The 15041-nt window shown below is 36.8% G+C and overlaps 1 long non-coding RNA gene across 1 annotated transcript; it reads right to left on the bottom strand.

The window, feature by feature from the left end:
• Positions 1 to 7232: 7232 nt before the first annotated feature.
• On the bottom strand, positions 7233 to 8137 carry LOC141621848 (uncharacterized). The gene is made up of 4 exons (XR_012532730.1): positions 7924 to 8137; positions 7720 to 7817; positions 7456 to 7549; positions 7233 to 7360 (listed from the first exon to the last, which is right to left on the bottom strand). It is a non-coding gene; the product is annotated as an uncharacterized LOC141621848 (long non-coding RNA).
• Positions 8138 to 15041: the final 6904 nt, after the last annotated feature.

Here is a 15041-nt window from a genome sequence, read left to right on the forward strand (position 1 = left end):
GACTGTTAGGAACACCTTGTCGGGCAGTGACCGCTTATAGAGTTCTGGCAAATTTATATAGCCTGGTCGTGGCGAGAGCTACTATAGTATTCTAATGAGTCGATTCTCTTGACTAAAGACTGTTCGCCTAAGATGGCACAGTTTCAGATTAGCTTTGATTTATGTTACTACGACCTTCGTAAATGGGGTCAAATGGGCATATTTTGGGTTATGATGGTTGTGGCTAGTCGAAGGGAATAGTGCGATAGGAATTGTCCACCCCCTTGTTAGGGTTAAAACAATATCTCAGGGCAACTCGGGGTGTAATGAACTGGAAATGCGTGGCCACGCTCGGAAGGTTTCTATGGTAGAAAATTCCGGTCAATCAGTTATTCTCCAGATCGAGGAAACCACTCTCAATATGATCACTTGCAAGTACGACCCGAAAGACACCTTGCATTGAGTGGGAGATAGTAATAGGATAAGAGAATTGGTGACGCACACTTGTCGAGGACAAGTGGGAGATTGTTGGAGTAAGTGTCCCCGACAATAATGCGATCACAATTGTCGATCATATTGATCACATATTTAAATCTCATATCAAGAATACGAAAGAGATGATACATTACATATATAGTCAACTGGTTCACACATATCGGTAATGATTGGCTGGCTAGAGTTTGACATTATTCGTCGTGTTGATTGTGGTGATCGATTGATCCCTTGAGGTCACACCTAAAGGACGATTCCCTTAATTGAAAAGGTTAATTAATTGTATGTCGATACAGATTAATTAATTCCTTAAAATTGAACAAATTATTATCATAAGAGAGAAAATGACATCTTATTATAATGTGATTAAATAAGATTTTATTTAGTAATTTAAGAAGTTATATTACTAAAATTAATCGGTGTTTATAAACACGAGATGAGAATGATAAGTTAGTTATAATTACAAGATGTTGTAAATTATACTAACTAGTATTTAAATGACCATTTTATGTGAAAGTAATTTTGAATTACTAGTCAATTTGTTAAATATGTTTTATTTAATTTGTAAATTATATTTAATTTGTTAAATATGCATTTTAAATTAAAACATGACATAAGACTTGTCACATGTCACATGACATACAATTGTACAATTGACAAAAATAAAATGGACTCCATATTACACATATAAACCGAAAATTGGTGGGCAATGTTAGAAGTTTTGTCTTTTTTCATTTGTCTTATTCATTTGTCTAATATGCTTGATAGTGACATGACTATGGACAAAGACTTACAGAATTTGTCTTGTGAAGACAAAAAGGAAAAAGAAAAGGGGTCCTTATGCTCCCCTAACCCACCGGTTTTGGAGAGGATAATTGAGAGTTTTTCCTCTCAATTTTTCATTCTCTTATGTTTTTATGAAAAATACTACCTTCTCTCTCTTGTTCTTCATAAAATTCATTTTTATGAATCTAATTTGTACAAATCAATCACTAATAATACTAGTAGTAGTATATGAGTATTAGTAATCGATTTTAAGGTAAACCACATTACAAATATCTAGTACATATTAGTTTGTGGGATTTTGGGATAGTCTTGGGTGGTACTTATTGGAGGGCTTCTACTTTGAAGTCATGAATGTTTATCCATTATTGGCAAGCTCAAGAACTAACAAGAAGGAGATCTTGTTGGTGCCCATAAAACCGAAATCATATAGTAAGAACAATGATTTCTTCTCTACTTTTGTTCGTGTTTGCATGCATAAGATCTAGAATTTATTTCATGACTAAATAAATTGTTTCATATATGAGTATGTATATTAATGAGATTAATAATTTCTAACAACTATATGCAACTAAGGACCTACTGGAATGGAATTAAGCTCAGAGCTAGCTACAAATCGTCCACCTAAACCAATTTAATGCAAATAAACTATTACTTGTAGCAACAATGTCAAATGCAAAGGAGTTAGATAATGTTTATATAAATAGCTGAACCGTCGACCTTCCTAGATCTTCAAAATTGGACTCTCACGGGTCACTCTCTCTCAATGAAGCAAAGGGTAAGCATATAAATGTAAGAGAGGAAGAGAAATAGTCGCTCACCTAAACTACGACCTACAAAGACATGCATGCAATCTAATATGATAGACAATTCTAGATACCTTGCACGTACTCCAACCAAATAAGGTCCTGTCATATGTTGAGGGCTTACACAATTTGGGAAGTGAAGTAATGGGTAAGAAGGAGCAAAAAATTTTGGGAATGTGAAGGTAAAAGCCAAGCTAGCAACCTAAACAATACCAATAGTTCAACATCCGCTTCAAAACCATCTAAATTAACTCAATTGCCTTCATTTGGCAAACAACTCACTTAGCCAAAAACAACAACTCCTCATAAAATACAAATAAAGCTTAGGAGTAAAATACTTCTTTATTTTTTCCAACTTCTTATTCGATTCATTTTTTCAATTTTTTCTCTTTTTTTTTCAGATTTTTTTCATTCATTTTTTTTTTCATTCCCCCTCCTTCATGCTAGCAACTTCAAATCTTTTAAAGCGGACCAAATTTGACACAAATAATAGTATACCCGCAAAAATCACTAAACTAGCTTGACAGGGCAGGCTAAATTTTGGATGTAGTTAAGGGGTCAAAACGCAAATTTGGCTAATGTGAAGTTAATGGGTAGTAATAGAAGAAAGGGAAATGTAAGCACCTCTCCTACATGTGACACCACCACTAACCCGAATGTATGCAGGCAATAAGAAATTTAATTTCATACTTATGCCATTTGATGTTACATGCAATGCAAGGAGTACACTACTCACAATCCTACATGAACTTGGTCATAAATGATACCAGTTTAATAAGTTCTAATCCTTAGAATTTATAAGTAGGTTGCCAAAATTTCAAGTCTAGTCTATTCGTTCAGCTAATTTAAAACAGAAACTTGTAGATATGCATAAGACTACTAAAAGATGTTAATTTCGCAAGGCTTAAGCATAAAGACTAAATGTAGTGCAAATTCATCATTGAAAAACACCATTCCGACTCAACCTATATGCAAAAATAAACGTGAAATTTTTTTATATTTCCGAATTTTTTTAAGTTTTTATGAGATTTTTGAATTTTGAAATTAAAATAAACAATGCATCCAAAAATAAAACGTGCAAACTGAAATGCAATAAAAACAATATGCGGACACAGATACGGATGCATATACCCTCTCTAAACAAAATTGTACAATGCCCTCATTGTACTCAACAGCTAACAGCAGCAGAAAAAAAGGGGAAAAGGAAATGCAAACTAAATGAAATGAATTAAGAGGAGCTAAAAAAACTCACAAGATAGGGTGATATAGACGGACCTCCCCAAACCTGCCAGCAACAAGGGAGGTCGCAATTAGCCGCATAACAACATCACTTGACGCGTAACAAAGCAACAGTACTCGATCGAAGCAGGTAGCTCTCGATCGAAGCAGGTAGCTCTCGATCGAAGTGGTTATGCTGCGCGAAAAATGCTCGATCGATGAAGTGAGGTACTCGATCGAGAGGTCTTCACCTGCGGGTGGTCGATCGAGAGAGCAACGGACTCGATCGAGAGATGGTGGTCTTGATCAAGGGGGTCGTGAGTACGAACTTCTTCAAATACACAAAAAACGACCAACAAAAACTACAAAGCAAACCAAATTCCGCAGTCTATTATCTTTAAAAACTAACTACTAAAGTCTAAAACACACGCTATTGGCTAAAATGTCTCAAAAATCCAATTACAACGAGTATTAAAAATCTGGGTTGCCTCCCGGTCAGCTCTGGTTTCAGATAGGTCCCGCACGACCTCTTTTTGTCTTCATCTCAATTACTCCAGCTGGTCACAATCAAAGCAACTCAAAGCTCTTAGCAATCGATCATAAATCTGCGCATGTGCTACAGAAAAGCATAAGTAGCACCAAAATACAAAAGGAGCATATAAAATCAATATGAAATACCGTCTCAACTTAACGAATTGTCGATGACAAGTATGGTGAAACATTATTAAATTATTCATCCAACTGGGAGAGGGGGGAGCATCAAAACATAAAGTAGAAGTCACATGAGGTAGTTTACTATCCGCCATACCAATAATTATGAAGTCATCGTCAGTAATTACCTCAGATCGATCGGGAGATCTACCAATCCTAATGTCGGAATTAGTGGCAAAAAAGTATATTACCTCTACCGTGCTAGGAGCATTCACTGACTCATCTACCTTCTCGTTCCCCTCCTTTATGGGTTCTGTCCCATATATTGCAGCCTCTAAAGCATCCAGCTCGTCTTTCTAAATGGGAGATTCACCATAACCACTGTCTTCCTTCATATCGTCATCCGAAACGGACCTAGATGACGTAGCATTGCTCTTCGTGGCCATTGTATTCGATCGAGCAAAAATGGCACTCGATCGAATTCTTTCCTTGTGAATATTGGTCGATCGATCAAACATAGCTACTCGATCGAGATGCTCCTCGTGCAAAGTGCTTGATCGACCACCAATTTCCACTCAATCGAGTGTTTCTACGGCTGTAATGTTCGATCGACCATCCTTATGTACTCGATCGAGATTCTCTCGTGTGGCAGCACTTGAGTCTTCGAAAGACGCGTCAGTTTGCACAGCGAAGTCAGCATCCGAATCATAATCGTCAGCAATATCAATAGGCATTTCAGGTCCTTCATAGGAAGGACCGCTTCTGGTACGAACAGTATGTACCACCTCGAACTGCCTAAAAGCATGCTCGGTCGCCACTTGAGCTAACTGGTTCTCAAGTCTCATGACAAAAGCATAAAAAACACGCTCCCTTCCTGAAAATGAAGTTCAAGCGACTGTACCAGGGATTTCATCTCAACCAGTTCAGTATTGTTCGGGAGAGGAGCTCGTTGTTGAGCTTAATATGGTGGCACATAGGCTTGCTGCGGCGGAGGTAGGGTAAAGTTTGGGTATACCCTACTTGGATTGCCATAGAAAAAGCTACCTTGTCTATGTTGCTGAAAAGCATAGACTTGGTCTTTCTCCGCCATACAAACAATAGCACTGTGCCCCGTAGCACCATATCTTTCGCAATAAACCACCCGTTGCGCCCTAGTATGGAGCTTAGGTGGACTCCCCAAAGATCGTTTACTCTCCAGCTTGTCAAATCTAGCCTTGATAGCTTCCAATTGCTCGGAGATGTCAGGCATCTTGGTAGAATATTCAAAGGTACTAAAGCCTTCCCTTTGATGGTCTTTCTCTAAGAATCCTGTCTAGGTAGGACCTATAGGACCTATCAAAACATAACTAGAGGAAAAAGATGAGAACTGCCTCAAGGAATAAATTCCGTGAGGCTAAAGACAAACTTAAGTGAAACAAGTAAAAAGCGTCGCCCCTCCCCCCCCCCCCCCCTCTGGCAACGACGCCAAAATTTGATGAGGATTGTCGCAACCCTAGGATAAACCCGAACTAATGGAAAAAAATCCCTATTGCGTAAGTTGTAAAAGGCCTTTTACGTCAGTTTTTGACTGACGTATATCGAGGGGTCGTATTTGATATGCGTCTGTTGTGGAACCGACGCAAAAAAGTTAACATTTGCGTCAGTTGTGTCTTAAAAAACGACGCAAAAAGGTGTCATTTGCGTCAGTTATATTAGTGGAATTGACGCAATAGACTCTTACAAGCGACACAAATAGTTGTTATTTATGTCAGTTCTTCACATAACCGATGCATTTGCTTTTATTTTTTGGGTCAGTTCAACCAGAAAAAACTGATGTAATTGATATATTGTTTTACGAACCATTTGCGCATTTGTCAATCAGAAACGGATGCAGTTAATGTTTTTTTATATACAAAAATTTGTTGCCGAAAATCTCGTAAAACTAACAATTCGAATACAAAAGCTTGAAAACCTGCAACAAGAATCCAACCAGCCACCAATATATCACATGTAAAGTAACATTAAATTTCATTCAGCCAAACAACGTTCCAAATACAATCCAATGTATACAAAATCTCACAAACGTCTTAGTTACTAAGCTAATCTATACTAAATGATCTCTAAACATCTACTAGCCGAAACTTCTCTAGCCAAATTCATATACATGGTTGAAAAATACATGTGTGGACGTGATGTATTATGAAGATCAAGAATATAAAACCCTTGTTCACATACACCTCTTCAATGCATCGGGGATTGTTAGATGTTAAAGTCAACATCTCTTCCCATGTAATATCAGTGCTTGCTTGTGCAAACGTACACCATTAATTTTGAAGAGCCTCGACGTGAGAAATGTGCAAGGTCTTTGAGGCCATCACCTTTTTCTTTAACCAAGTAATAACCTATGGGGAGATGGATTCAGCAAACAAGCAAGGGCATGTCAGTGTATGAAAAAAATGGGAAGTCCCAGTGTCAAATTAAACTAATCTTGAAACCAAATTAGAATAAGTAAACAAGACTATAAGATGTAACAATCCGAATGAAACTTGAACTTGCAATAGGTTTAAAGTAAAACTAGAAAGATGCAACATGTCAGGGTTGTAGGAAGACAGCCATTACTTCAAAATTGAACAACTTGCATTTGCTACATCCGCGATAAAAATTCCCAAGGAAATATTCAACAAAGCAGCTAATGGGCAAAATTATACGATGGTTACATTTAGGACTATTTAATTATGTATATAGAAGTATAGAACTACAAACATGTGCAAAATTTTCACAATAGTCCTAATAGCAGGAGCATCAAATAAAAGAACCATTGATAAGCTACCTTCTGATTGAACTAGAAATTTTTCCCATAACACATTTAGATTGGTCCCCATGAATGTCCTATATGAATTAAATAAGAGCATTTGTTAGTAGAAGAACAACCCTCAAACACAATACCACTCACTAAGAGAACAATGCAGAAACATGGGAGGCAATTTAACTACCTATAGTACAGACGTAAAGGCTGAAACCTCAGCCAGTTTGTCAGCTGAAACAAACAAGAAAGAGAACAAATTATATCGTAGACTCTTAGTCCTTCATAATCTAGAGAGGGTATAAATACAACAAACCGAAGAAGGCGAAATGTAAATTGACACAGTAGTTGATCCGGCTCTACTCGTCGGATGTAAACACCACACACACATCTAATCATAAGGATATACCATCACATATTCATTTAACTGATGTCATTCAACAATCAACTAAGCGTATCCTGGAATGTCCATACACAACACAATTCACATGAACGTTTGAAACTTAAAATTGTACTCAATATGCAAAGCAATTGGCATAAAGCTAGATAGAGAGGAGAGTAACCTGTAACCCGTCAAACTAAGGTGCAAATGAAGATGACAGTTTTGTATTTGACTTGCACCGCCATCCTTTAAAAGATGTCCTCCATACTGCAAAAAACAATTCATGAGCTCACTCCCACACTCATGACTGTCTCCAACAAAATTAACAAAGCAAAAGGACCATTTAAGATACAGGTCCGTACCTTGTGATTAAGTAGCATCCACCATCAGTTTGAACAAAGCAGAACCTCCATGGTGGCAACCAGGCATCTTCCATGCCATGTTTTCTAGCTCATCCTGGCATTCAAAATTTACATTTCAAAACCTCCATACTAAACTATCAGATAAAACCATTTCAGAAAGCCATCAAAATGTTTTGAAAATATTATATAACTAGCCCATACTAAAAACAATAATTACGGCGAAAGCACAATTTTGGGGAAAATCAAACAAATTAAGAAACTCACATCAAGAGCCATTTGGGTAATAATATCAGCAAAAAAGAAGCTAATTCATCATCCTAAGTAACATCTGAAAACTCAACCACATCCAACGCTGCTTTACACTGATGCATCGACAAGCTTCCATTAACCTTAACTATTTTATTATCATCAAATAAATGAATCTGGTATTTAATTGAAACAATTTAAATATGAATATAAAAAAATTACCAGCAAATTTGAAGGAGCAGCCACACATGGATGGGGTGGGGGTTATCGTCAAATGGCCTAGATAGCCGATGGCAGGCGAACAGTGGCCACAAAACACTGGACGGTGCGAGCAATACTCAATATGTACTTTCCTCTTACTGTACTAACCTTGGTGTATTGGGAAGTCTCATACCCCAGAAAATAAAGAATCAAACAAGTAATCACACCCACAATATCAAAGTACAACTGACCATATGAAAGAAAGAACTGATAACGATGTCGCTCCAAGGAACATAATGTATTTAACTTGCAACTTGTTCAGGAAATTCAGTTAAAAAGAAGTTAAGATAAAATAATAAGTTGAAGAGTACAAAACGCCACTCTTTAATTTGTCGAGTTAATGCTTTCGTGTACTTCTGCTACTGCTACTAATCATATGAAAGGAAGGCCTTTGGTAAAGGTTAGATGGACCAACTTTTTTGTAAAATAAGATAAAATTACGAGATGAATGAATGAGATTTCTCGAAATTATGAGATAACCCATATAACACAATATCAGTTCACAACAAGTCTTACCCAAAATCAATAAATCCCAATTATAGGAAATGTTATCAACATTAATCTACCAAAAACAAGCACAAGAAGTGCCATGTATTCAGTAGTGATGAAAGGGTCGTTGACAGCGACAAGCTCATAGTCATCCCTCTGATGGATAACTCTAGTGACCAAACGACCAAACCTTCAAAATCCTACATAAAAATAACAAAAGCTCCTTAATTACCTACCAAACATTTCCTAACACGAGAAGTAACAAATACGAAGGATATCTCAACAAATAAGAAGGATATCTCAACAAATAAGAACAAGCAAAACAGGCCAAGATCATTTTCAGCACCATTTCTCTATACAGTTTAAAGCTTAGGCATATATGAAGGATATCTCAACAAATAAGAACACACAAAACAGGCCAAGATGTACAAGAATTAGCCTATACCTAAGCTTTAAGCCGATCATCCCTCGGGCGTCTATAACATTTTAAAAAAAAAATAGGCAATATGATAAAGAGAAGCATCCGACATTACCTATAAAGCTACCTAATAAGCCGCCTTGCTTGTATTTGCTGCAATTTCTCTTGAGCATTTTATCGAACACTTAGTGTTTTGTAGAGAACCCAAATTCCAGCTGCAACCACCGCCTGAGAGGAATCGGAGGAAATGAGAGAAACGATGTAAGTATAAAAAAATTGAAGGATCTAAAGAAAAGATTTGTGAGAGATTGATTAATGGAGGCTGAAAATGAGGAATTCGGAAAATGGATAGATAGAATGTGAACTCTGAATTAGGGATAGAAATAAATAGACGGACTTGGGGAATTAGATAGACATAATTATATCTGGAAAAAAAATCTGAAAAAACCCTAGATATTAAATCTGAAATGGATAGACTACCAATCGTACTATCAACAAAATTTCCATTGAACAACCAATTGATGAGAAAACCCTAGATACTAAATACCAATTGGAATCAAAATCCGGAAAAAAAAAAAATCACAAGTAAAAGGAACCTGTGGTGGCAAACGAGCGTTGAGTGGTTGAGAGGCCAGACAAGGGAGATCGATGAAGCTGAAGTCTAAGGCTAGAAGAAGCTAAGCTACCGAAGGGATATGGAATAAATAAGTTACCTGAGAAGTAACAGCAGGGAACCGTGGTGGTGGTGGTGGTGCGATAAGAGCAGTAAGGGACAGTGGTAGTGGTGGTGGTGGTGGTGGGACGATCGAGAAGTAGCAAAAATAAGGTTTGGTGATGAAAGTAATCGGAATTACTTTTTTCACATAGGAACTTTACTCTTTCACATATATTTTTTCCTTAATTTTCCATATCATACCCTTTTCCTAAAACCTAAACAAACTAAGTCTTATACACACCTTTTTCCCTAAAATTGAATTCAATTGTTCTAAGAACTTGAATAATGTATTATAAATCTCCAATTAATGAAGTGATTTTGTTAACAATTATTAATATATTTTGTTGAAATTATTAGGGTTTGTTACTTACTAAAGTCAATTGTGTACTTGTTTATCAATCGTTGTCAATAAAGGCATGGTGGTTTGGGTGGTGGACGGTGGTTCTGGATGGTGTGAGGTGGCGTGGGGTGGTGCGTGAGTTTGCAGTATATGGACTTTGGAGTGAGGGTGATGCATTAATTGATTTATTTCCATCATTCGTATTTCGTAGTATTGTACCAGCAAGGCAGCATGCATCATTCTGCCAAACTTCAATTCATTATGTCATTTCTTTATTTCTTGTTTATTATTTTTACTTTTTAGAGAGGTCGGACGGAGTAACGTTGGTCGGCCATTGGACTGATAGGAGTAGGGTACTGAACAAAGGTGGTGTTGTTGTTGGAGGGAGATGGGGGAAGGGAGAAAAAAATGAATTGGATGAGGGAATGAATCAATGACAAGGGTAAAAATTTAAAATGTGTATGTTAAAGAGTAAAATCCGTATGTGAAAGTAATAGGCCAAGTTTTGAGAGAAAGGATGTATGGCGGTATCATTGTATACTCCCTATGACTAGGAGTGTTTTTTTTTTTTTTATTAAATATCAATTGCATCAGTTTTAATTATAAATGACGCAAAAACATATTATCAAATGCATCGGTTAAAGAACACAACTGATGTATTTGATCAAATACGTCAGTTTTGCACAAAACCGACGCAACTATTACGTCAGTTTATTTATTGAACTGACGCAAATAGCTTAACTAAAGAGCGAAAAAGGCTTCCCGCCAAAAGTAATTACTTTTTGTGTCATATTTTATAGAACCGACGTAATTCAATAGATGCAATAGGACTTTTTTCTACTAGTGGTAATGTCTCTAACTAATGCAGCTAGGGAAGTCGGGGTCGAATCCACAGAGAGGCTATTGTATCTAATTGCTCTACTAAGTCTGTCATATGTCACAATTGGGGGTTTTTGGTTGAATTTATAACTAACTAATCTAACTAAACAACAAGAAGTAAATAAATCTAACAATAGAGAGAAAGGGAACTAGGATTGTCGGGTCACCAATGAATGTCCTATGGTCGTAGTCTAGGTCGTAGATTAGTCACATGCGTCAGTCTAAGGGGTAATGAAAAGGTCCTTCTGGTCTGCTATTCACCCTAAAATACTACTAACTTAGCTTCTGCCCTCATTAGAGTATCCTAAAGAATTGTAGCAGGTCTAACTCCTTCCAATATTCCGATCTAGGTCAGAGTTTGACAAATTAATTAAAACGGCTATGCCCATTAACTGTCTAATTACCATTAAATGATACTAAAAACAACATAGACATAAAACAAGCATCCGATCTGCAAACATATTTAACTACCATCATTCATTCATGGTTCCCCTAAATCCTAGTAAGGGAATTAGCCACTCATAATTGAAATAAAACTAATAACAACAACAATTATGATAACTAGATTAAACATAATAGGATGATGATCGAGGGAATTAAACATGAATTCAATAAAAGATGTAAAAGGAATAAGAGAAACTAAAGAGATAATTGAACTAAGAGATGAAAGAGAAAGGAATTAACACTAGAATTAAATTAAAAGAGAATAGAAAAAGAAATTACAGAGTTTAGATCCGGAAAATAAGAGCAAAAACAACGCCGAACCAAAAACTAAACTAATCTACTGATATATCGTGATATTGTATGGTGTCTCTCGTCCTCTGACCTAATAATCTCTTATATATGAAAGATATTTATTATAAGATAAAACTAAGATAGGATAAAATAGATCTCGACTAAATAAGCGTTGCGTCAGACTTGGTTTTACTCGATCGACCAACATAAAGTTAGTCGATCGAGAGATATATTCCCCAAAAGCTCTCGATCGAACACTAAAGCACTTGATCGAATATAGTAAGAATCAAAGTAGTCGATCGAGTAAGTGAATTACACGATCGAGCATATAAAGTACTCGATCGAACACTAAAGTACTCAATCGAGTGGTCTCAGCGCATAATTCCTGCTTCGCGCACTGAACTTCAAACGACCGCCATTTCTTCGTTACTTGTCTGAATCAAACGCTTTTTGTGGAGTTGGAAAGCTAAGAGGATAAGCTTTCATTTACAATTGGAATACTCTGATTATCATTTCTATCACTTGAGATATGGCCCTTCAAAGTAGGTACTGGTTATATAAAGCTCTTCCTTTGCTCGCCTAGCTACCTTACTTCTACGCGCATCACAAATTAGTAGTTTCCAAGCTCCGACTCAACTCATCTCCAAAATGTATGCATAGGGACAGGTTTTAAGCTTGATTATGCTCCTCTCCGGTTCATACCTGCAAATAATACAAGACAAACCAAAGTAGACTATTCGGGGGACATTTGTAGCTAAACACTACACAAAATGCATATAAATGCAGGTAAATACGAAACAAAAAGTCTATATAAAATGCACGCATCAAAGTCAAACAAAAAGTTTTGATCAACTCGGCTCCGAGACCTAAGTCTCCCTAGGAATTGTAAGACATAAGCTAACTCGATTCCAACAATAATAATTGCTTGCATCTATGTGACCCATTTATGTTATCTTACCATGATTCTTCTATGATCCCATGACACCCTAGTGTCTTTAATCATTTGTTTACATCTCCATTTCTATTTACTTACCTTTATTTTCATTTGTTTACATTTCCTTGTCGTAGTTTAGAACACAACTTCAAATCCATATAATCGTGACACTTGCACAACTTAGAATAGATAGATTTAGGACCCAAAATACACCGTATCGTGGATCGACCTCGACTTAACCACTTACTAGTTTTTTGTTGAGAATTTAAATGTTTTTGATTGAGTGAACAATGACTCACTCACATCACACCTTCATTGTAGCATAGAATTGATTGATTTCAAACAAATACGTAGGACTATATTTGTCCAAGAGATTAACCCAACTCTGAGCATACATAGCTTCCTTGAAGTATTTAAAAGCTGGAGAGGAATCATACCATGTGTTCTTGTACCGTCTTCCACTGTGAAAGCAACAAGCAAGCATACCGTGACATATTTTGAGAGTGTCATCCGGAATATCGATTGAGTTGATATGATTAAGCACATCATTCTTGAATGATTCTCCATATGGTGTCACAATCAGGTCCATGCAAGTGTTGAGAGGTACATTCTCCTCAATAACCTCATCCTCATTAATCACTTTCTCCATAAAGGCGGTTGGTTTCTTGGAATACCGTTGTTTTCGTGGGGCAGTTCAACCCGATCCCTTTTTCCTTTTTTGTGGTGGTCTTGGGTTTAGGAGGAGATGCATCCGGAGTTTCATCATCACCAAACAGTTCATCCATTTTCCTCTTGGATCTGGTTCGTGACGGCTTTTGAGTGAATAATAGGTCAAGCCCATCATCCAAAACCTTATCATGATCATCATTGTCATCACCATCTTCAATGTGTATGGCGGTTTCAACATGCAAGCCCACTGTTGCATCGCTTTTCGGAGGTTCACCCACAACCCATTTCAGATCTTCAGTTTCGGGTTCCTCTTCCATCCTTACATCCTTCCCTTGATCATCAACACCACTTTTGTTTTCCTTTTCAGTCTCTTTTTCTTTTACAGGTTTACCATCACCATCATCACTTTTTTTTCTTCTTCATTTTATTTTTTCTCACCCTCTTTGTCACTCGATTTTTTTTTCACCTTCTTTCTCTTTTTCACTCATTTTTCTTTCTTTTTCGTTCTCACCAGATTTTCCATTATCCTTTATTTCCTTTTCATCAGATTCCTCCTCTTTTTCTTTTTCCATCTCACTAGCATCACCCTTTTCTTCTCATTCTTTCTCACTTGATTTTTCATTCTCCTCCTCCTTTTCATCCTCACGAAATTTATCAGGTTGTACGTGAGGGATTTCATCATCATCAGTATCAATGTCAACTTCTGGGTTCAATCTTAGAGAGATTGGTGGTCTTCTACCACGGCCACCTCTACCACGACCACTGCCTTTCTTAACCGCGGTTTTCTTTCATGCAATGGTGGGTTTGGCCATGACAGGGATGGGTTCTTCAATGTTTGCAGCGGACTTGGAAGCCATTTTTCGTTTTGTGATGTATTTTGGATTGAAAGTGTTTTTCAGGTTAAGAGCTTCTTTGCTATATTTTGGTTTTGGAGACATTTTGAATTTTAAAGGGGGTTTATGTTTGACAGTTTTGAAATTTGGAAGGAAGTTGAGAGTGTTGGTTCTGTTTCATGGATAATAAGGAGTTTAATTGTATATTTGGGGAGTAATGGTTTGGTCGGTTGGTTTAATGAGGTGAGTGAGGTTAATAATGGTGGTTGTGCGTGGCACGGTAATTGTGAGGGATTGGGTGTGATAGATTAGGTTGATGAGACATAAAGTGGTGAGTGACTCCATGCATAAAAACTCTAATGCAAACAAGTTGTTTAATAAAAATGCTCGGTCCATTTTGCATGCAATAAATCACATAATTTGCTAAATTATTCACATGTTCATCCTACCTCTAGTCAATTATGTAGGAAAAATAGTCTAAGTTGTGTCACATGTCACCTAGTAAACCAATTTCCAACCAAAGTTTTACGAATTGCTCTCTTTCTAACGGTTTCTTAAAAATGTCCGCAATTTGATTTTAGGTTCTACAAAAGCTTAGACATATGTTACCTTTTTCCAGTTGATCACGTAAAAAATAATGTCTTATGTCGATATGTTTAGTACGTGAATGTTGTACTGGATTCTTCGATATGTAAATTGCACTAGTATGATCACAAAATATAGGAGTGGTTTCGAACGTAATACCGTAATCATGAAATTGTTGACGTACCCAAAGAATTTGTGCACAACAAAGAGCGACACTTACATACTCACTTTCGGCCGTGGATAAGGTAACGATATTTTATTTCTTGGATGCCCATGAAATGAGACACGGTCCTCAGAACGTAGCAATACCCGAAGTACTTTTTCTATCCAACGAGCTACCGACATAATCCGCATTTGAAAATCCTACAAGATCAAGTTCATAGTGAGTTGATACCAAAGATATAAGCCTTGTGTTCTAATCAAATACCTAAAAATCCGTTTAACGGCTTTGAAATGTGATTCCTTAGGATTTGATTGGAAAA

This window comes from Silene latifolia, chromosome X (genome assembly GCF_048544455.1).
Source record: "Silene latifolia isolate original U9 population chromosome X, ASM4854445v1, whole genome shotgun sequence".
Taxonomy (NCBI): domain Eukaryota; kingdom Viridiplantae; phylum Streptophyta; class Magnoliopsida; order Caryophyllales; family Caryophyllaceae; genus Silene; species Silene latifolia.